We start from the raw sequence: 15,397 nt of genomic DNA, 5'->3' as shown, positions 1-15,397 counted from the left end.
ACTCTTCCACCCTGTCTCTTATTTTCTCTACATCCCAAGACTTCAACCACTCTTCTGAGACTCTTTTCATTGTAGTCACTGTCTAGTTATAACTGTATTCTCAATTTGCTTCTGATACGATAAATAAATAAAAATTCTAGCTAAATTCACACAAGAAACCCAAAGTAGAAACTGCTGAGTTCTTTAAGGGCTTTAGGTCTTTGTAAGGTAACATTGATAGCTTGACTTTTGTGAATATATCATCTGCAGTAAGCTGGGGAGTGAAAGATTGTTAATAGTCCAATCTTATACATGCCGTTTCCAGAAGTAAGTCCTATATTCTTGTCAATGAATATGCTGTAGGCATTTGGTGGCAAACAGTGTAACTCCAAAGCAAGCAGTCATTCATCAGAATTGAAAGACTGTCAGCTATTTTAAAAAAGCAGTGTGGTCCCTGCTAAAAAGGTCAAGACCCAATGGTGGGTTCTAAGAATAGTAGCATCTGTTGCACTTCTCCTACAAGAAAATGGCTGCAAACAAACTATGAACAATTGTGCCTATCTGAATATTTCTCACTACAACTCCGCTCATTCCTAACCAGCCCAGCTAACTGAGGAGCAATGGGAGCTGGAATTCAACAATATCCAGAGGGAGAAAGTTATCAAAACACATATTACTGACAGCTAGACGACATGGATCAGAGCTGGGGAATCTCTGGTCCTCCAAATGCTGTTAAAGTGTAATTCCCATCAGGCCAAGGTAACACAACTGCTCATGAGAGAAAATGCAGCCCAATATCTAATTTCAAATTGGGTGCAACCCAAAAGCTGGTGCCAGTCCAATTGTTCAATCATGAATTTTTATTGACTACCAAGAGATTAGGTTACAATTAAGAAGATGCATCATAAAGATTTTCATGAGCTATAGATGGATTTTCATTTACAACTTATAAACATATTCAGGCTACGTGGTTCCTGATCCGGCCCTCTCTTGTCAACAACATGTTTACTTACACACAACCCTCTTCCTAATCTGGTCAGTATATTTCATGTGTGAAGGTTCTTCCATTTGGCCAAAGAAACCTACTAGTGATTTGGCATGACACATAACAGGAAATGAAACATTATTTCTACTTCTCTTGCTGTCCGGAGAAATGAGAACAGTGAGACTGAGAACTCATACAAATTCAGTTTTCATACAATGTTGAAAGTTACATAATGAACTAGATTATATTGTGCCAGAGGAGTGACAGAGAAACAGTGGCAGGGAAGCAGTGCCAAAAAGCACAGGAATTCTGAAATCTTTAGCAAACACAGATACAGCCAAACATTTTAAATCTGCATCACTGCAATACAGATCTCAGAGTAGAACTCCCATATTAGACTCCCCCAGCCCCCCAGCCCAGAAATAGCATTCTATCCCAAATGTCTGCCTAAAGTGGCTCATTCTCAGAACCATATTCAGGTAAATTCTTGGGCATTTTACTTATAATGAGATCCAGTGCATTCAGTACTGTGCTCATGGTAAATATATACGGGATTGCAATCTTGTGGTATCTGAAGGAGAAATGCCATCATATGCATCCCAGAAAGGTCATCCTCTTTGATCTAGTACAGGAAGAGGACTTGTGAAACTAGGAGCCACTGTAGAATATTTATTCCAAATATTCTCAACTAAAGCATTCTGAGACAAATATCCAGTCTTTCATTATCTGCCATCCTATTTGGTATCTGAGGAAGCAGCAGAAGTGCGAATTTTAAATATTATATAAGATCCAGCCTTGCTTACAGACTACTCAAAAGACATTTAACAATATTTATAAAGAAGATGTTTGAAAACCCCAACCCAAATATGCGGAGGTAACCCCATGCATCACTTGTTTTCAAATAGGAACTTCTTGCACATGCTCATTACATTACAAGAGGACTTCAACCAACCAACATTGAAAATACTTGACTGAAAGTTTGCAAAAACTATTTTATTTGTCTAAAAGTATTGCAAATATTTCAACACCTCACTAACTGCAGCTCTCTATTTAAAGTTATACAGTACTCTACATCATGTTAAATTTCAAGGGAGGTATAAAGGAAAAAATAATGACGCCCAGTATAATACAACGATAAGACAAGTTCAAGAAATAATATAAAAATAAGAGAGAGAAAAACAAACAACTTTGGAAAAGACAAAAATTAAAATACCTTGTTAAAAAAAAGAAAATGTTTTTCTCTGACTACCGAAATGCTGCAATCCTTGTACCAGGCAAATCTCTTCTGGCAGTTGGCATTCAATACATAGCACAACAAAGTCAAATAAGTCTCATTCTTACTGATGGCAGCCTCATCCAAGGCAAAAGAGACAAAGATATATGGGTTTGACAGATGGCCTTAAAGGATGATCGCATTGATAGGGGAATGTGTACCATGGTATTTGGCCCCAAGCTGGCTTTTACTAGCATCTTAAATTAGGTTTAGAGCAAAGCAAGTAACCAGTGGAGCTCTTACAGAATAGGCATAATATGAGCAAAACAAGACGTAACATTCAAACTCTTGGCCCTGAAATCTGTATTACTTGGATTCCCTCAGGACTTCATACAGGGAGATAAGGGTGACTGCTTGATTTAAGAAGGCACTATGACTGGATTATTACTGTGACAAATTATATAAGCTTTGCCAGCTCTTCAACGCCTCAGCCCTTTCAGGCATATATGCGTATAATGAAAATAATATAAGAATGGAAATCGTTTATGCTAGATTGCACCTTCTACAAAGAATGTAGATATGAGAAGGATCAATGTTTAAATCTTGAAACTAACATAGAAAATGAAATGTTAACAATAACTAATATTCTCCAGTTTCGGCCTCTATTTCACAACTAAAAATATTCACCTTCTATCTTACTCATCCAACAAAACAGTGTAATGATTCATGCATAGCTCTATCACACAGGCTTGAGAGAATCATCAGTGAATTAAGATGTAACTATTAAAGTCTCTACTAAAGTAACTACTAAAGTCTCAGGCAAGTGCAAATAATAGACAATTCAGCTAAAAAACCCAAGCTGTTAGCCCTTTATCTTTACTATTCATTGCTTTCTGAACCCAGCCAAAAATTGTATGTTTCCAAAAAAGGGTCTCAAACTGCAACACGTTTTAAGCAGAACCACATACCTTTTGCTGTTCTGATATGACATAGTGATGGTAGTTAAGACTTTTTGTGCTGAATGATCTCAAAGCTCAAACTACATGAATTCAATTGACACACAGTTAAGTAGCTGCAGCAGGGAAGTCTCCACAATCTAAGAACTATGGAGGTGGGTGGAAAGTTTTAATTCTATGTCTCCCTGTCAGAATCCTAACAAATATATTCTTGTCCCCAAATGTAATATGCTATCTGCATATCAAGGGAAGCTCCCATTGGATAGCCAAATGTAATAAAACAGAGAGGTGGCCACAGTCATTTTAACAAACTAACTTCTATCCATTTAAAATGTTAAAGATTACAGCCAACACTGGAAAGCTACAGTATAGAAGCAGAAGTGCTAGTTTTATGTGTTCCCAATATTCAATATCACAAAATTGAGGCTGTAATATATGCATGGTGTACTGTGATTGCTTAGGTTTATTGGAGAGGGATTATAGCAACCTTTTAAGAGAGGGAAGTGGGTTATAAATAACAGTAACAATGACAATTTGATAAAGAAGAATGTAAGCCTAAGCAGATCTACACTATGAGAAATCTAAATACTTTGGCAAGTTATCAGTCTAACCCAGGGGTCCTCAAACTAAGGCCCAGGAGCCGGATGTGGCCCTTCAAGGTCATTTACCCGGTCCTCACTCAGGGTCAACCTAAGTCTGAAACAACTTGAAAGCACACAACAACAATCCTATCTCATCAGTCAAAAATAGACTCACACTTCTCATTGAAATACTAAGTTTATATTTGTTAAAATTGTTCTTCATTTTAATTATTGTATTGTTTTAAAGTGTCATTTGCACAACAAATAAGATATGTGCAATGTGCATAGGAATTCATGGGGTTTTTTTTCAAATTATAATCCGGCCCTCCAAGAGTTTGAGGGACTGTGACCTGGCCCTCTGTTTAAAAAGTTTGAGGACCCTGGTCTAATCTAACCGAATGAACAGTTATAAATATACGCTCAAGCAGTACTGCAAGACACTTGCTACACTAATAAATGCTACTAACTACCGCAGGTAATTGGGTTGGAAATATCACCTTAAGAAAAATTACAGGGTAATCTTTGTGATGGCATTAGTGTTTCCTTGAAGATAGTCTAAAAAGGACGTGCAAACTCATGTATAAATTCTTGCCATAAGTACTTATTAACTGCAAACATCTCTGCAAATAGAATTCACTCAGTGCAACACTTTCCTGTAAGTACGTTTTGCTTGTATAACATTTATCAGCTGATTTCAAGGAAACTGACTTTTTCTCTACACCAAAATTGTTAAGCTAATGCAATACAAAAGTACAGGAAAATTCATGCAAAGCTATTTTACAGAAAGACACCTGGACTACATAAATAGATTCTCCTGCACAAGCATTTTGGACGGTGGTTGTTTTTTTTTCTGGAAAAATACAAGCAATGAACAGCAGATGGAAGAAAGAATAACGGCTAATTATTACTTCAGCAGCAGCACAATTCAGTACTATAATTGTCTTTAACAAATCTCCACAATGAAATCAATCTAATTCCTTTGCAAAATGTCTACTGTTGCCAAGGCCCAAACCTTCTACTACTTATACAGTGCCCTGGATTGGAGCCAGTGTCCTTTATTGGAGCTGGAGTGCCAGGATGCCATCTCCTGTTGAAACACTGTACCATTTCCTAGTGGATATCTTGAATCACCTTCCAAATTCAACCTGTCTCCTGCTAGCTAAAGCTTTCCACAGGCAGACGGGGAAGGAGAGAGTAAAATGCACTGTACCAATTTCTGGGTAAAATGCATTGTACCAATTTTTCACGCACAACTCACCTCCCAATCTTTCAAATATTTAAAATTATGGTAGCCTTTCTTCTTTGTCTGCTGTCTCCCTCAACCAAGTAATTCCCAATCTTTGACTCTCAAGATGTTTGGGGCTTCAGATTCCAGGATGCCTGATTGTTGGCCAAGCTGGCTGGGACTTTTGGAAGTTGGTGTCCAAAACATCTGGGGTACCAGAGGTCTGGAACCACTGTTTTAACTTAATAATGCAGATTGACAAGTTGAATATCCCTTATACAAAATGCTTGTTATCAGAAATGTTTGGGATTTCAGGTTTCAGACTGTGTATATTTGCATACACATACATATATACATACAAACAATTGGGATCCAATCTTACAGATTGGACCCCAATTTAAATACAAAAAAATTATTCTCCATATATTTGATATACATAGCCTGAAGGAAACTTATATACAGTATTTTCAACTAGCAGAGTTTGTATACACTGAAAAATCAGAAAGCAAAAGTATCACAATCTTAGGGTGCACCTACACTGTAGTATCAATGCAGTTTAACAGCACTTTAACAACCAATACTCAATGCTGTGGAATCATGAGTTACAGTTTCACAAGGTCTTGATCCTTCTCTACCAAAGAGTGCTGATGTGTCAGCAAACTACAGTTTCCATGATTCCATAGCACTGAGCACATACAAAATATTTTCAATAACTGCACATGAGGCACGATTTGTACACTCTGAATAACCAGAAAGCAAATGTGTCACAATCTTAGCATGTACCTACACTGTACAATGAATGTAGTTTGAGACCATTTTAAATGCTATGAATTCATGGGAGCTGGCACCACAAGATGCAGACCTAACCTTAAGAAATGGGGCTACAAAGTGGAGTCCACGACATGTGAGTGCGGAGAAGAGCAAACCACAGACCACCTACTACAATGCAACCTGAGCCCTGCACAATGGAGGACCTTCTCACAGCGACACCAGAGGCACTTCAAGTGGCCAGCTTCTGGTCAAAGGACATCTACATAATGCCAAGTTCTTTTTAAAACTTTGTGTTTTTAATTGCATTTTAACTGTACCTTCAGCTCACTTCTGACACGATAAATAAATAAAATGGGAGGTTTAGACTCCCTGGATTCTATGGCCTTGAGTCATGGCAGTTGAAGTGGTGTCGATGCATCCTCAGTCACTCAGGTGGCCAATTTTTGCGGCGCAAGTCAATTCCAGATAAGGGATGTTAAACCAAATGCCCCATTCCCTCATCAGAAGGCCCCGTGCAAAGGAGAAAGCAGCAGCTGCACTCAAACCTGGCATCTGACCTGGATCCAGACCTCTTTAGCCAGATATCACCTGGAAAACACTGTGTCTAGTTCTGGGCATCACAATTCAATAAGGATACTGACCAGGTAGAACAGGTATGGGCAAATATGGGCCCTCCGGGTGTTTTGGACTTCAACTCCCATAATTCCTAATAGCCTCAGGCCCCTTCCTTTTCCCCCTCAGCCGCTTAAGCGGCTGAGGGGGAAAAGGAAAGGGCCTGAGGCTGTTAGGAATTGTGGGAGTTGAAGTGCAAAACACCTGGAGGGCCCAAATTTGCCCATACCTGAGGTAGAAGATGTCCAGAGAAGGGCGACCAGAAACACCAAAGGTTTGGAAGCCAAGCCCTTTGAAGAGGGAGCCAGGTAGCTTTAGCTTGAGAAGGTGAAGAGGAGACATGAGAAACAGGTCTAAATACCTGAAAAGCTGTCACATTGAAGAGGGGGCGGGCTTGTTTCTAGCTGCTCAGAGACATGGATTCAAATTGCAGGAAAGGAGATTAGGAAGAATGTATTGTGGAAGGCTTTCATGGCTGGAGTCACTGGGTTGTTGTAGGTTTTTCAGGCTGCATACTTTTACTTTTAATGTTTTGAGTGTTTGCTATCATTAGATCTAGTAGTAAACATGTTCTAAATGGTTGATTTATATATTTAAATATCTAAGTTTGTTATTTTTGAGTTGTTTTATAAGTACAACTGATATTGTTTATTTTATTGTTTATGATTTGATTTGTTTGTTATGTTATGCCGGCATTGAATGTTTGCCAATTTTCTGAGTCCCCCCGGGGAGATAGGGCAGTATAGAAATAAATTTTATTATTATTATTATTATGGCCATGTTCCAGAAGCATTCTCTCCTGACGTTTCGCCTGCATCTATGACAGGCATCCTCAAAGATTGTGAGGTCTGTTGGGAACTATGAAAATTGGGTTTATAGATCTGTGGAAATTTTCCTAGTTTCCAACAGACTACACAACCTCTGAGGATGCCTGCCATAGATGCAGGCGAAACGTCAGGAGAGAATGCTTCTAGAACATGGCCATACACCCCGAAAAACCTACAACAACCCAGATTAGGAAGAACTAGCGCAGTTCGGCAGTGCCACGGAGAGCGGTGGAATCTCAGAGGCAGGATGGCCATCTGTGGGGTGTGCTTTGCTTGTGCGTTTCTGCATGGGAGGCCCTTGAGGTCTCTTCGAAGCCTAGGGTCCTGCAAGAGGCGACGCTCCTGGCACCTGCTGGGGCTGCTATGGCAGGGAGAGCCTCAGATCACGCCGCTCTTCCTCCTCCAGCCTTCCGAGGGCGGCCTTTGAAGGGCCCCCTCCGCGCCCTCTGCTCCCTCAGCCAAGGCGGCCTTCCCTTCCCTTCCTGGCTCCGTGCATCCGCCCACCCGCTTCCCCGCCGTCCTCCCCGGCCGCTTACCGCAAACCTGCCCTGCCCGGCCGGGGGGCGCTGCTGCTGGGTCCCCCCAGGCCGGCTCCTGCACTTCCCTCGCCCGCTCCCGACGGTTCGAATCAACAACAAGATGGCGGCGCCGGGAAGGTGGGCATTCCGCCGTCATAGCAACCATATTGCGCGAGGTCCTCCTCTTCAGAGCAACCCCCAATCGCGTCCTGAGACAGGCCCCGCTTTCGATTCCGCCTCGTTTCTATTGGGCAGCGTGGTTGTCGCTCTTCCAGGCTCCTCACGCCCCTTTCGGCTGGAACCCCGCCTTTAGTTTTCCGACGCACGCTGCGGAAACGTGACGCAAGCAACCTGTTGTGGCGGCGGTTGTCGATTGGCTACCGAGTCACGCACCGCCAGCCAATCACGGAAGGCTTTCACTGTTAAAGCTCTACCTCCCCCTTGAGGCCGGTCTAGGAAGAGCCGACCTCTGATCCTTCGGAGGAAAGTGGTCCTGGGGTTATCTCCCTTCAGCTTGATCCCTGCTGCCACTAGAATACTTCGCATTCCGCCTTTATCTCGGAGCAGGCTCTTCTTCTACAGGGCCTGTCCTTATCCAGGCTGCCCTCTGACCTGGCGTGGGCTGCCTGTTTGTGCACAGATTTGGCTTATCTTTGCTCCTCTCCTGACCCCATCAGGAATCACCTGCATCTCTCCAAAGAAAGAAAAGGCAGTGTGCTTCCTCTTAGGACATTAACCTGCCTGGATCCCCCTTTAGACACTTGTGGTTCCATTCAAGTCTGAATTGATTATCTGGAGCCACTGTGGTGTGATGGTCTGCAATTATTTTTGGAGGCTTTTAAGCAGAGGCTGGATGGCCATCTGTTGGGGGTTGTTCTGTCGCCACTGGGCCTGTACACAATGTCTTTATTCTATAGGACGCACACTTTAAACCCAATGGGAAGCTGGGGTGCCCGAAGAGAGATTGTTAGAGACTTCCAGAAGTAATGGGCTTTAGAGTTCTTTAAAGTACAAAAAGTCTTTATTAAGGAACAAATCTTCAAACAACACTTCAAGGCTTTACTATTCTAGTCTTTAAGAGACTGAAACTGTCTTGGTTTAACTGTACTATTTCAGCATAAGGAAGAATTCTTTATAATCCCTCCCAGGCCGCTTTCCATCTATGCCTAGTCGGCATTGGTGCTGCTACCGAAATCCATGTGCGTCTGGGTATCGAGCAGACCTTACCGACTGAGGCTTGAAGATATAGCAGCTGGAATTCCGTGGTTCTACGATGCTGTCTAGTGGGAATTTTCCCCCTGGCGGTGTGAGGCTGAGAGGCTGTGAGCTCTCAGCCAGAGCCTTTTGGGACCTTTTCCTTCCATTTCCCTGGAACTGGATAGTCAGTTTGGACCCCGGATGGTCTTGATGAATGAAGCCTTTCCTATGGGACAAACTGATTTGCGTCCTATAGGCTGGCTTCCTTGTGTGACTGACTAAAATGGTTCCTCTCTCTTACCAAAACCCAGGAAAAGGGGCGGAACCAATGCTAAATGAAGATGGACAGGGGGCTTGCCCTATGACTGCAAACTATAACAGGAAGCCACCCTGCTGCAAAATCCCAAGCCCGGGATTGCAAACAAACCTTTAGTTCAAAGCAAATAAAATTGGAGCTCCTGGAACAGCTGTTCCAGAACAGAGGTGCTTTGAATGTGATTTTCTTGCTTCTTGGCAGGAGGTTGGACGGGATGGCCCACAAGGTCTCTTCTACATCTATGATTCTATGACAGGGGTCCTCAAACTTTTTAAACAGAGGGCCAAGTCACAGTCCCTTAAACTGTTGGAGGGCCGGATTATAATTTGAACAAAATGTGAATGACATGAGCCTCCCTGAGTCCCCTTGGGGAGATGGTGACGGGGTATAAATAATAATAATAATAATAATAATAATAATAATAATAATAACTTTATTTATACCCCACTACTATCTCCCCAAGGGACTCGGTGCAGCTTACATGAGGCCGAGCCCACAATACATCAATGATAAAAACAATAACAACAGTAATACGAACAATAAAATAAAACTCATAACAAAAAATAAGCAATAAACATTGACAGTAACACAACAACGTTTAAAAACCTATGGCTGCGCCAAACGTAATAATTAAAATTTGCTGAGCATGAACAGGTGAAATATGACTAGGATAGAGTTTTCAGAGAGGGAAGGGGCGTGCAGACAATCCTAGATCATTAATAAAGTGCATAAATAAACAAATAAATAAATAAAGTTTTTTTTATTATTGTTATTAATGAGATCCTATGCACACTGCACATATCTTATTTGTATTGCAATAAAAGTAAAACAATACAATAATTGAAATGAAGAACAATTTTAACAAATATAAACTTATTAGTATTTCAATGGAAGTGTGGGCCTGCTTTTGGCTGATGAGATAGGATTGTTGTTGTGTGCTTTCAAGTCATTTCAGACTTAGGTTGACCCTAAGCAAGGGCTGGGTAAATGACCTTGGAGGGCTGTATCCAACCCCCGGGCCTTTGTTTGAGGACCCCTGTTCTATGATTAGGATTCTGTGAGCATCCATACTGTGGAATCAATGCAGTTTTACACCACTTTTAACTGCTGTGGAACCATGGGAGTTGTAGTTTTATCAGATCTTTAGCATTCTCTGCTAAAGAGTGTTGGTGCCTGCCAAAATTACAGAGCCCGGGATTCCACAGCATTTAACAATGGCAGTTAAAGTGGTATCAGCCTTCATTAATCCCATTCTGTAGATTCGTCTTCTGAGGGATCATGGCCCGATTCTCTGCTCAAAGGCCATTGGGTAACTCTGGGTAAGTCAGTTTCATTCAGCTTCAAAAGGAGGCAAAGCATCCACCCCACACAAAAACTGGCATGTGGCGAAAGGTGCATGGGTTACACTTATCTATCTAGGTTTTAAAAGGTGCAGGTACAAGTAATGGGACAAATAAGCCTCATGTATTATAAAGCCAATATGGTGTAGTGATTTAAGTGTGCTGGACTATGACTCTAAAATGACTTGAAGCATACAACAATAAAAAATATTACTTTATTGGTAATTGATTAGCATGTAAATCAATGCGCTGAAATGTAGTCATGGCACTCGCTCCCCAGTGAAATTAGGTCAACTGCCTCCCTCCTTTCCTTCAGGAAAATGTTGTAAATGTGGCTATGGGACCAGGCGTTTGAATAGCAGGCTGATAAATGATGACAATAATATGGAAAATGGACTATGGACAGGCTTCGGACGAAGTTGCTGATCGTAGAACTCAGATTTAGATTTGGCCAACCAATTCAATTTGCACTATTTTAAAATGGTTTTTAATTTAAATTAATGTTTTACCTATTTTGTAACTGTTGTTTTAACTGTTTATATATGGGGGGCATCGAATTGTTGCCGTCTGTGAGCCGCCCTGAGTCCCCCTTCGAGGGTAGAGAAGGGCAGAGTACAAATATTTGAAATAAATAAATAAATGACACATTTCCTTGAATGGCCCCAAGATGCTCTGGCACAAGCCAATAAAGGTGGTTCCAATGGTGATTGGCACACTAGGTGAAATGCCTAAAGACCTTGGCCTGCACTTAAAAACAATCAACACTGACAAAATTACCATCTGTCAGTTGCAAATGCCACCCTACTCGGATCTGCACGCATGGGTAGTATCCGACACGTGATCAAATACAAAAGCCAGCATATTTATTTATTTATTTACCATATTTATAAACCGCCTTCCTCAGCCCGAAGGAGGCTCGTATTGATATTTTTTGCTGTGTACTAATCTTGTTATGTATCACATAATAATATTAATAATAATATCAATTGAGGTGAAAGCCAGAATACACTAATGCAGTTTTATTGCTGTTCTGTATATCTTATCAAATGAGGCTTAGGAGACACTGATCTCTGGTTCAGATGGTGACAAGAGAGAAACTAAATGCTTCCTAAAATCTATACAAAATTTGTATGTGGTTATACTCTCCCCTCCTCCCACCCAGAGGCAGCCCTAGGTAATTTTCAAAGGTAAGCAGACAGAATTTTGCCCCCACCCCCCACCCCAAACCAATCCCTGATATATATTTTCTGTTCATCGTGGGAGTTCTGTATGCCATATTTGGTTCAATTCCATCATTGGTGGAGTTCAGAATGCTCTTTGATTGTAGGTGAACTATACATCCCAGTAATTACAACTCGCATATGTCAAAATCTATTTTACCCCAAGAGCGCCTCAAGAGCGCCCCTGGACAAAATCAACTATACTGCAAATGCTTACATTGCGTAATGGTTGAGACGCCCCTGCTCCCACCCCTCCCAATTTCGTGACTTCCCATCCCTTGGCTTAGAGATATCCATTTATAATTTAGTTCTTCCTTCATATTACATTGTTTTTCTATTCTTCCTTCTGGTCTGATTTTCAGTATTTATAAATTCCCTACACCGATTCTAACAGGTGAAATTATGAAGCCTTCTAAAACACTTTTCTTTCCTTCTTTTTTTTTTTTACAGAGTTTCGAAATGGTTCCCAGTCCTTGATAAAGTCTATATGTTTTTTCTCTTTGTTCATCATTGCTAATTTGTTCAATTTCTGCTGTTTTAAAGACTTTAACCATCCACTCTTCTGTTGTTGGGAGCTCTGCCTTTTTCCAGAATTGTACATATACTGTTCTTGCGGCTATGATCATGTATTGCAACATTCACACTTGCCTCAGGCAGGAAAGAGTTCTTTCTCCCACCCTGGACATCATTCCACAGATATATAAACCTCACTTGTCTAGTTTCCCCCAGTAAAAATAATTTGGCCTCAAATTGTATCTTTTATTGAAAAATTTCCTGCAGTGTCTTTTGTGCCTTGCCCCAGAATTCTCTTGCTTTTTTACCGGACCACTATATGTGGAAGAAAGTTCCTTCCTGTTCTTTACATTTCCATCACTTGTTGTTTCTTCCCTTACACATTTTGGCTAGTTTTGCTCGGGTCAGGCACCATCTGTTCATCATTTTATAAAAATGTTCTATAAGATCGTAGCACTGAATTTTCTTTAAGCCAATAGACCACATTTTTTCCCATTTATTGAATTTTATTTATTTATTTTGTTGTGTCAGGAGCAACTTGAGAAACTGCAAGTCACTTCTGGTGTGAGAGAATTGGCCGTCTGCAAGGACGTTGCCTAGGGGATACCTGGATGTTTTGATGTGTTACCATCCTCGTGGGAGGCTTCTCTCATGTCCCTGCATGAGGAGCTGGAGCTGATAGAGTAAGCTCATCCGCACTCTTCCCGGATTCGAACCTGCGACCTGTCAGTCTTCAATCCTGCTGGCACAAGGGTTTAACTCACTACGCCACCGGGGGCTCCAAATTTTATTTTAAAAAATTGGTACATTTTTCCCTTTTGTTAGATTCTGCACCATTGTGCATTCTGGTGTTCAGCTGGAATTGTGACTGCTAATTCTGCAATCTGCCATCATCTACTGAGAGGTAGATCAACAGATTGATATGGCAAGAGCCAGATATTCATCTGATGGAAATCTTTTCCTCTTCAAAAGCTGTATATGATAGTAAGCTTTCTGGTCAGCTGGAGATCGTGTACTTGGCAACACTGGAGAAGGACGGCGAAAACAGAATGGGGAGACCAAACCATGCCAGTTGGCCTTCACTCAGCAGATTTTGAACTCTTGTTTCTTGTCCCATTGCTCTGGTCTTAATGTGAGAGACAAGTGTGTGGTTCTGCATAGCTAATGGGAAAACAAAGGGACTTTTTGAAACTAACAGGGACTAAAAGTTCCTCTGTGAGCTCTTGTTTCCCTGCACCAGATCTCATTTCTCAGTTATTCTGCTATACAGTCAGAGACTGTGTCAGTGGCTATAATAGCTGTGGGATTCAGAGAGTTGTGATTTATAAAAAATATTTCTAAGCTCAGCTGTGGTTCATACTGCTTCTCTCACTTTTTCCCATCTAAGAGACTTGCAATTGCTTAAAATGCTATAAAAACACACCAATAAAAGATCCTGAAACTATAATATTGCTGCAACCTAGCAGTTAGAAAACATGCAAATGTGAGTAGATCAATAGGTACAACTTCTGCGGGAAGCTAACAGTGCTCTATGCAATCATGCTGGCCACATGACTTTGGAGGTGTCTATGGACAATGCCAGCTCTTCAGCCTAGAAATGGAAATGAGCACTACCCCCCAGAGTCAGACACGATATGACTTAATGTCAGGGGAAACCTTTGCCTTCTATTGAAGTGATTTTTTTTTTTGGTTAATTAACAAAATCACTATTTTACTTTACATTGGAATACTGAAAACACTTTCACAGTCCAAATATTGCACATGAATTTAATACATTATTTTATTTTATTTTTCAGTTAGTTGCCCCCAAAGGGCATTTATGCATTAAAGTTTGTTTTGTTCTCCAGCACCAAAGAGTGGAGACAGCAATTTCATAGCAAAATGCCTGACAAGAAATCATCAGAAAAGATAAAGTAGCACGATGTTGCCACTTGAATATATTTACCACATTAGGGTGAGGGGGGAAATGGTCATTTAGATATTAATTCCAGGAAGTACTACAGTGTTGGCTTCGACTACTGGGGACTCTTTGCTAAGAGGCCCTCCACCTCATCACTGTGAATGAAGACCTTCTCCCATTGGACCTAATGCACACAAGCACCAAGAAGAAGAACAGAAGGCAAAGGCAGGATACTGTTCCAGTGTCTCATATTTTCACTCATTGCCTTCTCAGACAGGGTAAGGGAGCAGGCAGTGGCAGCAAGGAAGAAGAGCAACAGGGCAAGTGGGTGGTAGGCAAATACCAGAAATTAGCCTCTGCCAAGTATGAAAGTTTATGGCAGAGAATCCAGGAAGCTAAACACAATAGTAGACAAGATTTTTGTCTGTTCATGATCACACAGCTGTCATACCTTCAAAGCATAGATTGATATGTGTATAAAGCAATACTAAACACACAAAAAGTATCTAAATATACTAAAAACACCAGATTCTGTCTGATATTGAAAGCTAAGCAGGAGCAGCCCTGGTTAGTACTTGCATGGGAGACTGTCAATGAATACCAGGTGTTGCGGGCAATGTTTCAGAAGAATGGACTGGGAAAACTACCTCTAATTATTCCTTATTGAAGAAACTCCTGTGACATTAATGGGACCACTATAGGTTTATGCATTGGAGGGATTCCACAGTTGGTAGGAAAGGAGGTTGATGGGAAAGACCCAAGGGGAATTCTTATTTTTCACAACTTATATAACTTCCGCCTTTGATGTCTGAGGTTTTGTTTCAGAGAAAAGCATTCTATGTATAATCAAGACACTTGTTATGGTAATATTGTAAATAAAAACAATGTCCTGCCTATGTTTCAAAATATGCTCCCAACACAAATGTCATAATAGTACAATATCCCTTTATTAAATGTCCACACAGCCATTCAAAAACAGTAGTCTGGAGCATTGTTTGATGCTATGTTTTAATATTAGTCAGATCACAACAAAATTAGAGGGGTTGAAAATGCAACAATAATATTAAAAGTATGATAATATCAGTATCTCTAAACAGCTAATGCTAAAGCAAAGAAGTATATACATGGTACTTCATTGGAAAGGACCAAAAGAAGAACTTAACAGACTGAAGAAATGTATGATATATGCACACATGTTTTACACTGCCATATAAAATCTAGATTATCTGCTTTGAACTGGATTA

At 40.8% G+C, this 15,397-nt stretch overlaps 1 protein-coding gene across 2 annotated transcripts in view; it reads right to left on the bottom strand.

Annotated features, from left to right (window-relative positions):
• Window positions 1–7,802, bottom strand: part of IP6K1 (inositol hexakisphosphate kinase 1) — a 37,335-nt gene extending 29,533 nt beyond the window's left edge. For both annotated transcript variants that reach the window (XM_060765711.2, XM_060765709.2), the window contains exon 1: window positions 7,686–7,802. The gene's annotated coding sequence lies outside the window, so the exon portion shown is untranslated. The remainder of the gene's footprint in view (window positions 1–7,685) is intronic.
• Between the last annotated feature and the right edge of the window lie 7,595 nt (window positions 7,803–15,397).

This window comes from Anolis sagrei, chromosome 2, assembly GCF_037176765.1.
Source record: "Anolis sagrei isolate rAnoSag1 chromosome 2, rAnoSag1.mat, whole genome shotgun sequence".
NCBI lineage: Eukaryota > Metazoa > Chordata > Lepidosauria > Squamata > Dactyloidae > Anolis > Anolis sagrei.
This window is presented reverse-complemented; position numbering and strand designations above follow the sequence as displayed.